The 10,000-nt window shown below is 43.2% G+C and overlaps 1 protein-coding gene across 5 annotated transcripts in view; it reads right to left on the reverse strand.

Annotated features, from left to right (window-relative positions):
• plcb1l (phospholipase C beta 1-like) overlaps positions 1-10,000 on the reverse strand; it is a 140,993-nt gene that overhangs the window by 123,883 nt on the left and 7,110 nt on the right. The gene's annotated exons all lie outside the window — the stretch shown is intronic.

Below are 10,000 nucleotides of genomic sequence, written 5' to 3' on the forward strand. Positions count from 1 at the left end.
GGCTGAGGAGTAAGATACGGCGACTCTATTATTGGTTGAGGAGTAAGATAAGGCAACTCCATTATTGATTGAGGAGTAAGATAAGGTGACTCCATCATTGGCTGAGGAGTAAGATAAGGCGACGCCATCATTGGCTGAGGAGTAAGATAAGGCAACGCCATCATTGGCTGAGGAGTAAGATAAGGCGACTCCATCATTGGCTGAGGAGTAAGATAAGGTGACTCCATCATTGGCTGAGGAGTAAGATAAGGTGACGCCATCATTGGCTGAGGAGTAAGATAAGGCGACTCCATTATTGGTTGAGGAGTAAGATAAGGTGACTCCATCATTGGCTGAGGAGTAAGATAAGGCGACTCCATTATTGATTGAGGAGTAAGATAAGGTGACTCCATCATTGGCTGAGGAGTAAGATAAGGCGACTCCATTATTGGTTGAGGAGTAAGATAAGGCGACTCCATTATTGGTTGAGGAGTAAGATAAGGCGACTCCATCATTGGCTGAGGAGTAAGATACGGCGACTCTATTATTGGTTGAGGAGTAAGATAAGGTGACGCCATCATTGGCTGAGGAGTAAGATAAGGCGACTCCATTATTGGTTGAGGAGTAAGATAAGGCAACTCCATTATTGATTGAGGAGTAAGATAAGGTGACTCCATCATTGGCTGAGGAGTAAGATAAGGCAACTCCATTATTGATTGAGGAGTAAAATAAGGTGACTCCATCATTAGCTGAGGAGTAAGATACGGCGACTCTATTATTGGTTGGGGAATAAGATAAGGTGACTCCATCATTAGCTGAGGAGTAAGATACGGCGACTCTATTATTGGTTGGGGAATAAGATAAGGCGACTCCATTATTGGTTGAGGAGAAAGATAAGGCGACTCCATCATTGGCTGAGGAGTAAGATACGGCGACTCCATTATTGGTTGAGGAGAAAGATAAGGCGACTCCATCATTGGCTGAGGAGTAAGATACGGCGACTCCATTATTGGTTGAGGAGAAAGATAAGGCGACTCCATCATTGGCTGAGGAGTAAGATAAGGCGACTCCATTATTGGTTGAGGAGAAAGATAAGGCGACTCCATCATTGGCTGAGGAGTAAGATACGGCGAGTCCATTATTGGTTGAGGAATAAGATAAGGCGACTCCATTATTGGTTGAGGAGTAAGATAAGGTGACTCCATCATTGGTTGAGGAGTAAGATAAGGTGACTCCATCATTGGCTGAGGAGTAAGATAAGGCGACGCCATCATTGGCTGAGGAGTAAGATAAGGCGACTCCATTATTGGTTGAGGAGTAAGATAAGGCGACTCCATTATTTACATTTACATTTACATATAATCATTTAGCAGACGCTTTTATCCAAAGCGACTTACAAAAAAGGGGAGAGTAATAGAAGCAACGGAACAGACAAGGCCAAAAACCTGTAAGAGCTGTAAGAAATCTCAATTAATTAGCACAATACACAATTTTTTTTTTTTTTTTTTTTTTTTTTTAAAAGACAGACATCTACAACAAAAACTCACGTCCGCACAGTGCCGAACACTGGATTTTGATAGCTAAGATAGCTACAACCCATTAGGACTAAGGCTGTTGCCCCAGCTGTTGTCGTTAATGCAGATTCAGTGGCCCAATGGGTTGGTTTTGTATTCTAGCTAAACGCGCAGCAATAGCCATCTACAACAAAAACTCACGTACGCAATATACAGAACACTGGATTCTGATAGTTATGATTACTATGTAACATACCCGCCTGAAGGCGCAAATCCGGATGAGAGACGTAGATATGATCCCGGAGTGTACGCTTTTGGTCGTTGCTGTGGTGATCAGTAAGTGCTATTCTGTATTGGTCAAGTGCAAATGGAAAAGATGTGTCTTAAGATGTTTTTTAAGAATGGCTACAGACTCGGCAGCACGAATTGAGATCGGCAGGTCATTCCACCAGGTAGGAACGGTCCAGGAAAATGTCCGTGAGAGCGATTTCATGCCTCTTTGGGATGGAACCACGAGGCGCCGCTCGTTCGCAGAACGCAAGCTTCTGGAGGGTGTGTAAGTCTGAGCAAGTGAATTTAGGTATATTGGTGCCGAGCCAGAGGTTGTTTTGTAGGCGATAACTAGTGCCTTGAATTTGATGCGAGCAGCCATTGGCAACCAGTGCAGTTTGATGAAGAGAGGCGTAACATGCGCTCTCTTCGGCTCATTAAAGACCACTCTCGCCGCTGCATTCTGGATCAGCTGCAAGGGTTTGATAGTGCATGCTGGAAGCCCAGCCAGAAGAGCATTACAATAATCCAGTCTGGAGAGAACAAGAGCTTGAACCAGGAGTTGTGCAGCCTGTTCTGATAGGAAGGGTCTAATCTTTCTAATGTTGTATAAAGCAAATCTGCAGGACCGGGCTGTTGCAGTAATGTGGTCAGTGAAGTTTAACTGGTCATCAATCACAACTCCAAGGTTTCTTGCTGTCCTTGATGGAGTTATGGTCGATGAACCAAGCTGAATGGAGAAATTTTGATGAAGTGCTGGGTTGGTTGAGAAAACAAGTAATTCTGTCTTTGCAAGATTGAGTTTAAGATGATGCTCTTTCATCCAGTCAGAAATGTCTGTCAGACAGGCAGCGATACGAACACTGACTGTAGGATCATCTGGTTGAAATGAGAAGTAGAGTTGAGTGTCATCCGCATAGCAGTGATAGGAGAAGCCGTGTTTCTGAATGACAGAACCTAATGATGACATGTAGATGGAGAAGAGAAGTGGTCCAAGGACTGAGCCCTGGGGAACCCCAGTAGCTAGATTATAAGACTTAGACACTTCACCTCTCCATGACACCCTGTAGGACCTACCAGAGAGGTAAGACCTGAACCACTGGAGAGCAGATCCTGAGATCCCCGTCCTCTTAAGTGTTGACAGGAGGATCTGGTGGTTAACTGTGTCAAAAGCAGCAGACAGATCCAGCAGAATGAGCACTGAGGATCTGGAAGCAGCTTTTGCCAGTCTCAGTGCCTCAGTTACCGAGAGCAAGGCCGTCTCAGTCGAATGGCCGCTTTTGAAGCCGGATTGGTTGTTGTCTAGGAGGTTGTCCCTTTCAAGAAACATAGAGAGTTGATTGAACACAACTCGCTCAAGGGTCTTTGCAATGAAAGGCAGAAGGGATACCGGTCGGTAGTTTTCTAAAAGTGCTGGATTCAGAGAGGGTTTCTTAAGCAGTGGGGTTACCCGAGCCTGCTTAAATGCTGTGGGAAAGGTTCCCGTGTGAAGAGAAGTGTTGACAATGTGAGTGAGTGCAGGAGTGATTGAAGAAGAAATAGCCTGAAGGAGGTGAGTGGGAATAGGATCAAGTGGACAGGTAGTAGGGTGATTGGAAAGGATGAGTTTAGAAATATCTGCCTCGGAGAGTGGAGAGAAGGATGGAAGCGTGTTCGTGTTAGTTGTTGAGATGTGCGTGTCAGTTAGTGATGAGGAGAACTGTTTGCTAATGAGAGCTGTTTTGTTGGTGAAAAATGATGCAAAGTCATCAGCTGTAAGAGTTGATGAAGGAGGGGGAGGAGGTGGACAAAGGAGAGAGGAGAATGTTTTAAAGAGTTGGCGAGAGTCAGAGCAATTGTTGATTTTGTTGTGGTAGTATGTTGTTTTAGCAGTGGAGACATTTGTAGAGAAAGAAGAGAGAAGAGACTGATAAAAGGCAAGGTCAGTATTGTTTTTAGATTTATGCAATTTCCTCTCTGCCGCCCTGAGTCCAGAGCGATGTTCACGGAGAACTTCAGACAGCCAGGGGGCAGATGGGGTGGGGCGGGCTGGTCTGGATGAAAGGGGGCAAAAACTGTCTAAGGAGGATGTTAGAGTGGAGCAAAGAGTGTCAGTAGCACTGTTAGTGTCCAGTGCTGAGAACTGAGCAGGTGGAGGGAGTGAAGATGAAACCATAGTGGATAGGCGAGAGGGAGAGAGTGAGCGTAGATTACGCCGAAAGGTAATCTGTGTAGGAGTACGTTTTGTATCAGGAGTCAGTATGAGGTTAAGAGTGATGAGAAAGTGGTCTGAGGTGTGTAATGGAGAAACTAAAGTGTTGTCTGTGGAGCAGTTGCGTGTGTAGACCAGGTCTAATTGGTTACCTGATCTGTGAGTAGCCGTAGTAGATACTAACTTAAGGTCAAATGAAGTCAGTAGAGTGCTGAAGTCTGCAGCTAGGTGTTTATCAAGATGGATGTTGAAGTCGCCAAGCAGAATCAGTGGAGTGCCATCCTCAGGGAAGCTAGAAAGTAACACATCCAACTCCTCCACAAAGTTACCGAGGTGACCTGGAGGACGATAGACCACTACCACATGGATTTTAACTGGGTGAGTAACAGTGATTGAGTGCGATTCAAATGAATTGGCCGGTAGAGACGGTAATGGATCAAATTTCCAATCATTTGAGATAAGCAAACCAGTACCCCCACCCCTCCCAATAGGCCGAGGAGTGTGTGAAAAAGTATAATTGCTTGAGAGTGCTGCAGGAGTGGCAGTGTCCTCTGGTTTGATCCAGGTCTCAGTTAGGGCCATGAGGCTAAGCTGAGAATGAGTCCCAATAGATGAAATAAAGTCTGCTTTGTTTACAGCCGACTGGCAATTCCAGAGACCAATTGGAATAAAGAGTAAAGTAGCAGAGGATGTTAGGATATAGCGCAAATTATTAGGATTACGGCGTCTCGTGCGTACGGAGCGTGATTTACGAGTGCTAGTAGTTATAGTTGAGATTTGAAAGCACATGGTGAAAAGGCCAGATAGGAATTAGAGCCGAACACAAATAATGAAAAGGAAGATGATACTCAAGTGCCTTGCCGGGGTCCTTGCTCGGGAGGAGTTGCACTGGGAAGAGTTGAAGTCTTTACACTCGTCGGTCTTCACACAAGGAGGGCTTCACACTGCCGCTTCCGCTGCCGCGGACTATCACGCTATTTATACTCACTTGAGTATCGTTATTGAAAGCAGCTGGGAACGCCCCCAACAAACTCGCTTCCAACGTGGCAATGACCAAACAAATGCTAACTCAACAAATGCTAACTCCCACACACACCCAGAGAATATACCAAAACTAATAATACACACCTCAGCACTACACAGACACACTTATCCAACAACAAATGAACAAACAATCAAATGAGAAAAGTTACAAACACTTACAGAGTAGTTGTCTATCAGTCAATTGAATTGCTTCTCTCTAGCCAAAATGTTTCAAACACACAAGGCTTTTAATACCTCGCTGGCCACGCCCCCAACAAACTCGCTTCCAACGTGGCAATGACCAAACAAATGCTAACTCAACAAATGCTAACTCCCACACACACCCAGAGAATATACCAAAACTAATAATACACACCTCAGCACTACACAGACACACTTATCCAACAACAAATGAACAAACAATCAAAATTGGTTGAGGAGTAAGATAAGGCGACTCCATCATTGGCTGAGGAGTAAGATAAAGCGACTCCATCATTGGCTGAGGAGTAAGATAAGGCCACTCCATCATTAGCTGAGGAGTAAGATAAGGTGACTCCATCACTGGCTGAGGAGTAAGATAAGGCGACTCCATCATTAGCTGAGGAGTAAGATAAGTCAACAGTTTGTCCGTGTAACTGCCATGGACTTCTTGCAGCTCATCCACCGTGGAGGTGTTGTGGGTGGAGCTTTCCTCCCAGCCCTCAAACTCCACAATGACTCCCTCAGTGATGTTCGGCGTTGCCGGCTCACGCACCTGGTCAGACCTTTGCTGGTGATCCGGGTTCCGTGGCGATGACACCCTCTGTCCTTGTCCTCGGTACGGGCTCGTCATCCGTGGCGGCCAGTCCCCACGGTCTGCGGTGGGCTCGTGCAACTTCTCTGTTGCGTCAATCACTGGTGGTGGTTGGCTGAGTGAGTAAATGGTGAGTTGTTGTTTACCAGCACCCACTCCACGAATGGGGCGAAGTCTTCCTTTCGACCACCCACTGGAATGCGTGCCTTCGACCGCTCGCTCAGGCTGGCATAGTAGAATACACTGAGCGAGCGGTCCAAGAAACGGGACCGGCACGCGAGCAGGAGAAAGTCCCGGGTGTGTGCTTCCAGCGGGCGGTGTCCTTGCTCCAAGCAGATGAGTTGGACGTCGGGAAGGGCCATGGGAAGATGGGGTAACAAACATAAAAAAGGGAAAAAAAAACGCGACAAAATCTGTTTTGGTCAGTACTTCTGTTACAAACTGTGATTTTAGAAAACTTATGGAGACGAAGGAGAACAGGAAACATGTATTTTAATGAAAAACTCAGGGAAACACGAAACACAGCTACACATGAACAAGTACCGACAAACACAGAGGGCAAACTGAGGGATTAAATACACTGGATAACTGAGGATAACAAGGTGCAGGTAATGACAACAGTTGGGGCAACAGCCTTAGTCCTAATGGGTTGCTATCATAGCTATCAAAATCCAGTGTTCGGCATTTTGCGTACGTGAGTTTTTGTTGTAGATGTCTATATATAAAAAAAATAAAAAAAAACAAACAAATGGTGTACTGTGCTAATTAATTGAGATTTCTTACAGCTCTTACAGGTTGTTGGCCTTGTGTGTTTCGTTGCTTCTATTACTCTCCCCTCTCTAAATGATTAAATGTAAATGTAAAATGTAAATGAATGACAAGGCACAGGTGATTGACATGACTAATTAACTGAACTGGGGAGAAACACAAGCTAAACTAACACAGATAGGACAGGCATACATGTAACAACGTTACAACTAGTGAGTTTTTGTTGTCTAGTTTTGAGTAAGAAGTAGTTTTGTGAGAGAAGAAAATGTTTTGTGGTATCAATATTGTCTGAATGCAGTCTGAGTCTTTAGCTGGTAATGTAAATGTTTCAATAAGGGAAACAATAGAGTGTGTATGGAGGTAGATGACTGTATGTGAAAGATTTTTTGAATTTGAATAGAAAATATGTAAGCTGGTGTTAATGTGCTATCAGGGCAACAATATAGTGGGTATGAAGTTAAATTGCTGTATTTTTTCTATGTGTAAGATAAACAGTTGTGTTGAGTGTATTTTTAATCCTTTTTGTGCGATTCAACAGTGATGAAACTTCAGATGATGACTGGGTACCAGAGGCCTCTGGACAACAGACAAAACATCCCTGCCTAGCTGCAACATCTTTAGCTGCCTCCAGAAGTACACGATACACAGATTACCACGGTAATGCATACACTCATAACTCCTGGACCGTCTCCAAGTTTCTCTGTCTGACCTGAATGTCCCTTTCTGTCTTTTGTGCCACTGCATTCAATATGTAAAGTAAATGTATGTGAATATACTATTATGAACAGCATCTTGTAATATAGTTTCTGAAATTGTTTGAAACATTACTTGACAGTCAACTCTGATAACATAATGACAGTAAAGCTCTCCTTACTTGAAAAGCACTGCCAAACTCTGTGCAATACTTAGTAAGTAAGACATTTGTGTGGGGGTTGTTTTGGGAATTTTTTATCACAGTTTGTTGAATGCTAATAACAGTTGTTTGTAGCTATATGCAATATATAAATAACTTTTTATTTGCTAAATAATGTATTTTATTATTCTAAACCTTTAAATGATTCAAAGTGAACAAAGACTTTGGTAAACGTCTTATAAATTACCAAGTGTCACTTTGGTGTTCTTTTGGAGCTCTTTAAAAAACTGCACATGAATGCATTTCTAAAAACATTTAGGGATGAAAAATATTACAGAGAAGCTTTGTCATATTTTAAGGGGAAAATATGTGGAAATGATCAAACTTGTTTTACTCTTGTTATACTCTTGGTAAAGGTGGTTACCAAGTGTCCCTTTGGAGTCTCCAAGTGGCCTTTTTGGAAAGGTGCCTAGACATACGCAGAACTAAATGCTTGTAAAAAAAAGAAGTAATTTTTGCTTGTATCAACTTCAAATTTGAAACATACATGTACAAGAGATATGGCTTTATTTTGCATTCGTTTTCAGGTCCGTATATATTTCTGCCTTGTGTATTTAAAAAAAAAAAAAAAATCCTTGTGTTTGAGCTTATTTATCTCTCTACTAGTAATTTTAGAGTAATTACGAGTTTTTCCTAGTAAACTGTCAAGTGTCAACTTTCAAATGATACCTTTGATTTGTATGTAGTCAGAAGGACTCATTAGCAGCAACACTTTTATTTTGGATATGTCATTTTGCACTCCTTTGCCAAAAGGTTGGGTGACTGCTAAGGTGGTTAAATAAATAAATTAAACAAACAAACATTCACTAGTGGACTTCAATAGTAGCATACAGGTCTAGTCATTAAGACCTGTATAATAATCTTTTTCAAGAGCACACATGGTCTGACATTCTGAGCTGTGGTCCTCTAGCGGGCAATTCAAGTTCAGATTCAAAATCAACATGGCAACATGGAATCCTGATGGCATTCTCTCCAATTTTATTGCCCTTTCTCATGAAAATAGTAATCACAAAGAAAGCTGTAGCTGTAATCGCAAAGAAAATCAATCAATGACTGAATAATCTGAAACTACCGGGAGCAATTGCAGACTAATAATGACAATGTCAGATGATTTTATGATGGACTAACTAGGTGTAAAGCCACAAGAGGCAGAGGATCACAACAGATTACATGACAGTAAGAGCGGAGAGCTGTAACAACAAAGCATCTCTCCATTAGCAAATCGCCTCCGTGGTTTAAGTTTTCAACTCTGTCTCAGGCTCTGTAACCTGATCTTCTTGGGCTTTCTTAATTACGTGTTGCATGGAAGAAGAGCACTGTTAAGAATCAAACCCACAGAAAAAGAGCTACAGGCATAACAGCATGCTATTCAAATGGACCCCTCTTCCTTTCTTAATACATGTATCTGGTCTTACTGAATCAGAGCACAATAATCGAAAGATAAAGCTGTCTGAAACAAACACAGAGAAGCAGAGTGATGCAAACAGTGAAACGTCCCTGTTCTGCTGGACTGTCATATCAGCACTCTTGAAACTAAGGGTTGAAATAGTAAAGGCTGAATACACTCTATGACATCTGAAAATCATACAACTTACAGGAGCTGACTGACAATCCACAAAAAGGGAATGGTTTTGCAGGTGATGGCTACAAACAGTTTATCCCGGATCTTTATCCTTCCTGACTGATTTGTCTTTAGTTTTGAATTTTCTTAGGGTCTTTATCACTACTTCTAGTACCTGCAACCCAGTCAGTTTGCACAGGTAGACCAGCTCATCCACAGGTGCGATCACAAGAATCAGTGTGTTGGAGGAGGAAGAGGCCTACAATATGACCTCCAGCAGGGGACTGGTGTGCATGTTTTTGACCAAACTTTCAGAAACAGACTTTATGAGGGTGGCATGAGGGCCTACGTCCTCTAGAGGAGCTGTACTCACAGTTCAGCACAGTGCAGCTCGATTGGCATTAACAAGAAAACACCAGAATTGGCAGGTCAACCATTGGAGCCCGTTCTATTCACAGATAAGGACAGGTTCATGCATGCAACATCTTACAGCAAGATGGGTTTGGTGGTGGGACAGTGATGGTCTGGGGATGAATATTGGAGGGTTGCGCAGACTTTCACGTGCTTGCCAATGGTTCTTATACTGCTGTTAGGTACTGGGATAAAATAAGACCCTGGCTTCCTTCTGGTCCATGACAATGCCCGGTCTGATGTGGCTAGAGTATGTAGAGAAAGTTTAATTTCTAAATGATGAAGGCATTGATGCCATTCACTGGCCCTCACGTTCCCCAGACCTGAATCCAATTGAGAACCCCTGGGATATGATGTACCTGATCTTCAAAAAACTGCCAAGTATCACTTCAGGCTGTCCAGGGGCTCACTGATCCAGGTGTGGGAGCAGATCCTCAGGCCACCTTCCCCAGACACGCCCAGACGTCATCGGACTGCATACAGGCATGTGTGGACCATTCACACTACTGAGTTATCATAGGAGTTGCTGTGATGCAAGTTGAATCAACCTGTGATTTCAAACTCCATCCAAAATTGA

The sequence above is a fragment of the Pseudorasbora parva genome, chromosome 15 (assembly GCF_024679245.1).
Source record: "Pseudorasbora parva isolate DD20220531a chromosome 15, ASM2467924v1, whole genome shotgun sequence".
Lineage (NCBI taxonomy): Eukaryota > Metazoa > Chordata > Actinopteri > Cypriniformes > Gobionidae > Pseudorasbora > Pseudorasbora parva.